Here is an 8,586-nt window from a genome sequence, read left to right on the forward strand (position 1 = left end):
CTACCCCTGCATACTTCCAATTTGAATTGGTAAACTGTGATCAAAACAGTGAACACATTTCCACATATGAGGTTTCACTTTTTTTGGTATTGGGTTTAGTGTTTAAACTTGTGTCTTATTGTCAGTGGTTGAAACTTTTTCAGTTAACAAACTGAACTAGGTTGGTCGTGCTTAACATCACAGACCTATGCAGCATTAGTATCTAAAACCCTGGTAATGTGCTATGCACATCAGTCTATAACTCACGTGATTTCAATGTACATTCTCTGTACATTCTCTGTACATTCTCTGAATCTAATACCACCCAAGTTGTCTCTGGCTCATGATCTCTTATGCCTTTTAAGGTGGCACCAGATTCTGTTATTTTTGACTCCTGCATACTAACAGGTTTTTCTGTGTAAAACAATATTCTGTGCTTAGAAACAGTAACACTTCTAAGTACAAGATGCTGGGGTATTGCCTTTGTGACTTGCATGTCAGCTTTCCAAAGGCAGCTTGCCAGACTCTGATTTGTGTAATTCCTGAAGATTTGGAGGATTGATCCGGAAGAGGGACCTCAGTGGAGTATAATGCCACAGGGTCCAGCCTCTAAAGCAGACATTTCCTCTAGAGAAACTGATCTATGTCATCTGGAGATCAGTTAATTCCAGGAGATCTCCAGGGTCCACCTGGAGGTTGGTAACTGAACTAAAATGTTGGGCTCATCAACAACAAACCCAAGTATTTCTAAACTACTTCTAACAATTTATGGGTGATTTTTTAAAAAAGTAAGTGCTAAGACAGAAGTCAGCTTTAACCCCCCAGCATTATGTGTTGGCAGTGTGTGCAGAATACGCCAGTGCCCACCAAACTGCCTCTTTAATTAGCAGGAATACCAGACGGGAGAGAAATTAAGCTTAAAGGAACAGCAAAGACCTCACCGTTTGATTTGACAAAGAAACGGCAGCATTCCTGGAAGGGCAGGAAACCCAGGCAAATGAGCACTGGGGGGGGGGCTTTAATCAATTAAATCCAGTCTCCTCTGACATCGCAGCCTGGATCTCGAACTTTTTTACACACACACACACAACCCCCACCCCCCGCGTTTTAAGACTCAGCCTAGCATGCTCTCGCTCTCTCACTCACACACACACACAGGCTGAAGAGGATGGCAAGGGCCAGCAGGGGTGGGAGGCGGCAGCAACACTCTTGGTGGGGCAGGGAGGGGTGGGGCTAGCTCAGATGCCAGCCGAAACGCTGTTCCGGTGCGTTCCGGCCCAAAAATAACCCTGCTTCTGAATAAGCTGAAATGGGAATACAGTATCAACCCCCGCTTTGCAGTGTCATTGTAAACAAACTGTCTTGGCCTGACTTATGTATTCTTATTAATCTCTAACAAAACTAAGTAGTTTAATCTAGCATTTTAAAAGAACATCAAATTGCCTTAAATTGATATTTCATGATAATTAGTCAGATTTTGACCATTACTTGAAGACCTGTATAAATATTTCCTGGCTTCTGCTTCTGCTTCTTCTTCTTTTGCTAACCAGGTTTGGAGGGAGGAATACTTACCCTTGTCTCTCTTAGCCCTATTCTCCCTGTAGCTCCCTCATATAGTTTTTCCCTGTGACACAATAAACACACATCCAGAACCCAAGCAAGGGAAGAGGCTAGAGTGCATATAGGAGGGGTACTAAACACATCAACTGTTCCCTTCCACTGTTTCTCTGCACTGGGACAGGAGAGATAATTAATAATATCCCCACTGACTACTTCTCTGATGCAAATCTTGTGGCTTTGCACCTTTTTAACAGAGATTCAGGTTCTCAGTCCCAAGTTTGCTACAAAACGCACACCACCACCTAAAGTGGCAGCTGCACTCCCCCCAGCAGCTCCTGTTAATTCTACCATCTGGTAGGATTGTAAGATGTAGAAGCCCAGGCCCATAGCTAGGAATTTTTTCAGGGGAGTGCCGGGGGTGCTAATTTAATTAACGGGGATGTTAGATCGCCACTAACAAAGAACCGGAGAGGGATTTCAACAAAAGTGATCAGCTTTATTGTAGATACGAACAAGCGCTTGAAAGAAGTCATAACCAGAACTTAACATTGGGAGCTAGGCTCCTTTTAAACATTCCCAGGCTAACGTAGCCACGCCTATTTACAATAAACAACCAATGAGGTTGTGCGGATAACGTCCAATGAAAGTCCTTCCCTCGCAGGGAATTGGTACAGTTCTGATTGGTCGCTGTTGTGGAGCGACCAATAGCAAGTTGGCTCGTTGGAGCCTTCCTCTGGCTCGAGCTTAACATGAAGAGTTAATGCGGCAATTCACGTAAGGCGAATACACCACAGGGGAAGGGAGGAAAGGTAGTCCTTCTTGTGACTTGAGAGTTACACGTACCAGCTCCCCTCCTCCATGAAAAAATAACTCGTTGTTATTAGTGTCAAGTGACCCTCACTTTTAAAATGCAAGTTCCTAGTTTTCATAAAACTTTGCACAAGAAAGACTGACCACAAAATGTCATAATGGCAAAGTATGTTATTGCGTTACCAATCACAGGGAATTGCTCATAGCTGTGTTCCTCCCTCTTCTGCAAACACCTTAGCTCTTTGCCTCAGCCAGTGTCAGGCCTTTCTCACGCACATCAGTAAGCCATGTTTTCCCCCCTCACACAAAACGGAGGTGTACTCTTACATACTTAAATGAGGCTGCAAATTTTAATTAAGGCGCATTGGCTTGCAAGGTGAAATGGAAACTGGGATGATGGGCGGTGGTATGCCTCGTGCATGCAAGTTGATGGCAAGGAAGGCACTGCAAGCTCTAAGATTCAGAGGGGACATTGAAAATTCATGAGGGGGCATTGCCCCATGCTAGCTATGGTTCTGTAGCAGCCTCTGAGCAGATCAGAAGTTTACTTTCTTTGTTGGTCTTTGGACAGTCTTGTAAAACAGTGCTCTTTAGGCAGGCTTTTGATGAGAGCTAGGTAGTAGTAATTGACTGCTCACCTTTTATGGGGCTTTTATATCTGGTGTAATTTCTGCAAGCTACCTTGAGGTCCTTAAAAGGGAGAAAGCTTGGGATATAAATGTTTCAATAACTAACAAATTATTAATTTTAAGAGCGGGAGAGATAGTAGTCTTCTATATGCTCTTGTTGTATCATATTTTAATCACCATTCCTGGCTCACACATAACAAGACAATTAGAAAGTGTCAGTTCCAGAATCCAGCAAATTTTGCTAAATTAGGAAGTAAGAGGCAGACACAATGTAAATAATACTGGTACAGGAGAAGCACAAAATGACTGTACATATGACTTGTTAGTACAGGAGAAGAATCTGAAATTATTCCATAATTATATTTCCAGATGTTACAAGGGCCAAATTTTGATTCATATTTTAAGTATACCACAAGAGTTCTATATGGGCAAATATTAAAAATCATAGCAAAACATTTATTGTATAAGACCAAAGGCCATTACAATTAGGACAAAGAGACATAGACAACTATGGCAAAAACAAGAATAATGTTAAAAACACATTTAAAAATACAAAAATACCATCACTATATACAATTAAATAGTTCACCCTTCAGATGCAGCTCTAGCCCATATTCTCTTAGCTGCCAAAGTGAATTGTGCCACTTTTAAAGAAACATACTGATATGAATTGGAAAAAAGGAAAATTAGTTTCTCTACCACCACAGGAGATGTTTCTCTACCACCACAGGAGATGTATTTATACCCTTTAAAATCTCAGTAATAAGTCTGGAGCTCTGTATACAAAGGGTAAAACAAAATATAAAGTGGAAAACCTTCTGGGACCAAGGCTCCACAAGCACACAGATGTACAGTGGTCAATAATTGTGTATAGTGATATTCTAAAATGGCAGAAGGCATGGTTTGAAATCACACAGATTTTAAAGCCATTCTAAGATTACTAATGTTGGACAGATAAGAAGCTCTGCCATGACCCTTTGAACCAGGGAGAAAATCTGGAGACAAATTTATATTTCTGTCCAACATAACATCAGTCTTAAAAGATCCAATCTCATATATTAAGGCCAGGCACCGGACATCCCAAAAATAATTCACTGGGAAATAATAACAAAGAATATTGTTACAACCAGATATACAAGTGGCAGCCAAGTGCAGCAGCACAAAACTTTGCCTTAAAAAAAGACTGATAGAAATATTCCTTTGTTTTTTCCAGAATCTAAACAGGTCAAAAATGTGTGTGAGCTCTAACTAGGACTGCCAGGCTGCAGAAATCAGTTCTCCTGAAGAAAATGGCTGCTTTGGAAGGTGAATTCTGTGGCAGTATACTCCAATGAGATCCCTCACCTCCAGAGGCTCCATCCCCACATCTCCAGGAATTTCCCAACCCAGAACTGGCATCCCTAGCTCTAACTGACAATAATCCAAGTTCAACGCTCACTAAAGCTGCTGGAGTACCACAAGGCAAAACTAAAATTATCTTTAAAAAGATTTTGAATGCACTCATTCCAGCCCCAGATCTTTACACCATATAGGAGCTGCAGAATGGCCTTACCCTGGAACAATTTCCAAACTGGCTCAATCAAAAATCCTCCTTTCAAGCTGTAAAATTTCAAGATGGCACCTGTGGTTCTCAAAACTAAAGATCTTGTTATCTCCAAGTGGGCTTTCTGTTAATGGCTTTACTAAAAGTCACCCTGAAATATTTAAAGGTTTTGCATTGTTCAATGGAACTGCCATTTATTGCCTATTTAAGATCTCTTCCCAAGACCATTATCTTGATTCTGGCAAAATTGATGTTTAAAGCATTGCACTTACAGAAATTACCCAATCTGTGCAGCATCCTTCTTAAACTGATACAGGTTAAGGACATCAGCACCATACCATAAGAGGACTATTACCTTACCTTCCATCCACCCAAGGATGGTGGGAAGAATTCAGGGCTTGATATGCTTGGAACAATAACATTTAAATAAAAATTGAAAAGCAGGGGTGAAGACTCATCCCTATTTAATCCCCCTGTGTATTTGGCATCTCCTCAGTTAGGGTCCTGAAGGGGCCCAACTTGATTCTAGTAAGAACATCAGAATGAAATCCCCAAACAGGACCAATAAGCATTTGCCCATGTTTGTGCCTGCTAATTTCGCCCACAGTTGATTCTGATCAACTGAGTCAAAACAGCACTTAGATCTACAAATATCACAAGCATGGACTTGGTGGGACCCTTAATACTCAGCTGAGCCAACTGATAAATAGTCAAACAGTGGTCAATAGTACCTAACCCTTTCCTAACCCTGCTTGTTCTGGATGGATAACATATTGAAAATCTCCCAATCCTCCATTCTACACAGGAAACATTTGCTGTACAGTTTGGAGGCTATGTCCAACAAGCTAACTGGATTATAGCTTAGGGGAACTGATTTGCACCCCTTCTTAAATATAGACACAACAAAGCTCTGTTTCTAACTGGTAGGGAAAATACCAGTAGAATAAATCTGGGTAAAACAAAACAGGTGACCACTAGACAGAAAAAAATACTGATACGTCTCCGCGGGGATCAAATCTTCATAGGGGGATTTATCAAAAGAAAGAGAAACAGTAAGACCTTTAACTCAGACTCTGAGATGGGAGGACATTAAGATAAGGAAGGCATGTTACTGGGTCCAGGAGGGGCAGGATACCAAGTACAATACCAAATAAGCATGTACGCCAGTCACTTGCAGAAATCTGTGCATCCCAACCAGGAAAAGATCTACCTAGATCCAGGACTTTCTTACCTTGAACAGCTAATTGCTGCCATTGCATGTTTACATAGTTGAATGTCTTCATTTTAAGAGGTTTTTTATAAGCTGATATAAACTGTGTGAGGAAGTCTGGAGGTATTCCAGATTTTTGCCAGTGAAACCACCAAGTGTAATGTAAGTTTTCCTAGCAGCCCTACATTGTCATAGAATCATAGAACTAGAAGGGACCTTCAGGGTCATCTAGACCAACCCCTTTCACAAGGTGCAGAAAATTCACAAATACCTCCCCCCACACGCACACCCAGAAACCCCTGTTCCATGCCCAGAATATGACAAAAAAACCTCCAGGATCCCCAGCCAAGCTGGCCTGGAGAAAATTGCTGCCTGACCCCAAAGTGGCAATCAGCATTTCCCTGGGCATGTAAGAAAGGACCACAAGAACTAAGCAATGATGCAATCCTTCCTGCCCTCCCTCTCATGATTTGCTTGAGCTCACAGAATCAGCTTTGCTGTCAGATGGCCATCTAGCCTTTGTTTAAAAACCTCCAAAGAAGGAGAGCCCACCACCTCCCGAGGAAGCTTGTTCCACTGAGGAACTGCTCTAACTGTCAGGAAGTTCTTACTAATGTTTAGCCAAAAACTCTTTTGGTTAAATTTCCTCCTGTTGGTTATGATCCAACCTTCTGGGGCAACAGAAAACAACTCCACACCATTATCTATACAACAGCCCTTCAAGTACCAGAAGATGGTTATCATATCACCTCTCCATTGTCTCATCTCCAGGCTAAACATACCCAGCTCCTTCAACCTTTCCTCATAGGACTTGGTCTCCAAACCACCCTTGACATGGCAATCAGGTGATTTCAAAGGGTTATATTGTTAATAAACAAGGGTTTAAATAATTGAATTATGGTCTCAAAGCATTTCTCAATAGTTCTTGATGAAGAGACTCAAAAGTTCCCACCTCCAAAAGCCTGGGCAAGGACAGTATGTAATCACGGGAACCATTTAGAATTCCTTACACCAAGCTGAGATCCTACTAATGGATCATGTTGCTAAGAACAATACTATCCTCTAAGTCAAACACTAAACTTACAGGTCAGTGATTGTTTTCAACCCTATTACTAACTTCAGAACAGTGCATATGAATCAGAAGCAAAGCTGACATAATATACCTTCTTGTACCTCAAGAAGAAAGATATATAAATGTTCCCCGTGAGATATCAAACCTAGTACCATGCAGACTAAGCAGCTGATGAAAGGAGAATAATTCTAGCACTCTTATACTCAGTTTGTTGAGTCCTATGTCGTCCAGTTGAAGAGAATAGCTTGCTCAGAAATCTTATTATCGACTGCTCCATAAGATCAGATACACCCAAACCAATTCTGGTATTTAGAGCTCCACATATAATGAGAATTAGGAAGGTCAAATTCTGAAAGGACAAATCATTTAACAAAATTCAACCTGTCCTAAAAATTCTCTAACAGAATGTTTGGGTGGGATATAAACATTAATACAGAGAAGGGATCCTATAAGCAAACCTTGAGCCAGCAAACATAATCTGTGGCTCCACATCTACCCTTTAGTCCACTAAGACAAAAGTTTCCAAACCCCAACTGCCTTGACCCTTAACAGAAGTTTTAACAGCTGGGACATCAAAGGCACAAATAGCCCTGGAGTGTAGGGGGACGAGACTCCGATGACCAAGCTTCCTGCAGGCACAAAATATCATACCTCTACACGAACATGAAAAATTCGGAGTCATGAAATTTGTTACCCAAACCCATGAGGTTTCAGGACAACAAATTTAATTCTCCATTGCATCTTTCTATTCTGTCCAAGCTCCCGTCTGAATTGATGAAAATGCAACCCTTATTTGATTGGGCTAAAATAAGGGAGCATTTGCAAAATCCTGTGGTATGGGGCCTACTGTACCCAACTCATGTTCCTCCACAAACTTATCACATAAAACAGATTTTAAAAACAAATTTAAAGGAGCAATATCTCAGGAGGACATCTGCACCAGTCACCATCTTGACCGAAAGTCCCATATTAAAAATCAAATTGATAGTATTTACTCAAAGTGTCGCAAAGAGTCGGACTCAGCTATGTGACTGAACAACAACAACACTCAAAGTGTGCAGACTTACAATAGCTTTTTATATCAGTAGAGCTTATTCTCCCAAAAAAGCTTGTTCACATAGGTACATGCTATTTTGGTTCCCCATACTACAATTTCCCCAGGATGTGCTATCCAATATATTTGATTAGTATAGCTTGCCAGTACTTTAGCAGTTCACTACTACCTCTCTTGAAATCAAGTCCAGGATTAGAAGAAGAAGAAGAGACTGGATTTATACCCCGCCCTTCACTTGGAGTCTCAGAGCGGCTTACAAACTCCTTTCCCTTCTCCTCCCCACAACAGACACCCTGTGAGGTGGGTGGGGCTGAGAGCACTCTGACACAAACTGCTCTTTTTTTCAAGGACAGCTGTGCCAGAGCTTGTGACTGACCCAAGGTCACATCAGCAGGTGCAAGTGGAGGAGTGGGGAATCAAACCCGGTTCTCCCAGATTAGAGTCCACGCACTTAACCACTACACCAAACTGATTAGAGTTTGGATTTGAACATAAAAGTGTATTATCTAGTCCTGAACATGAACACCAACTTCCACCCCAGTATCTGAGTCCTGAAACATTCTGCATTTTCTTCTCTCTTTGGAAGATGAGAAAGAACAGAGATGAGCCAGGAACAATACTAAATATCTTTCCAAACAAGGTTATGTTAATCTTAACTTTAAAAAATAACATTATGAAGAGACAATTGAACAGGCGAGTAATTCAACTAGAGACTTCACTTAAGCTTGG

The 8,586-nt window shown here is 41.3% G+C and overlaps 1 protein-coding gene across 1 annotated transcript in view; it reads right to left on the reverse strand.

Moving 5' to 3' along the window:
• Positions 1–8,586, reverse strand: part of RUNDC3B (RUN domain containing 3B) — a 52,297-nt gene that overhangs the window by 22,249 nt on the left and 21,462 nt on the right. The window lies entirely within an intron of this gene.

This window comes from Gekko japonicus, unplaced genomic scaffold (assembly GCF_001447785.1).
Source record: "Gekko japonicus isolate JY-2015 unplaced genomic scaffold, Gekko_japonicus_V1.1 scaffold1268, whole genome shotgun sequence".
Classification (NCBI taxonomy): domain Eukaryota; kingdom Metazoa; phylum Chordata; class Lepidosauria; order Squamata; family Gekkonidae; genus Gekko; species Gekko japonicus.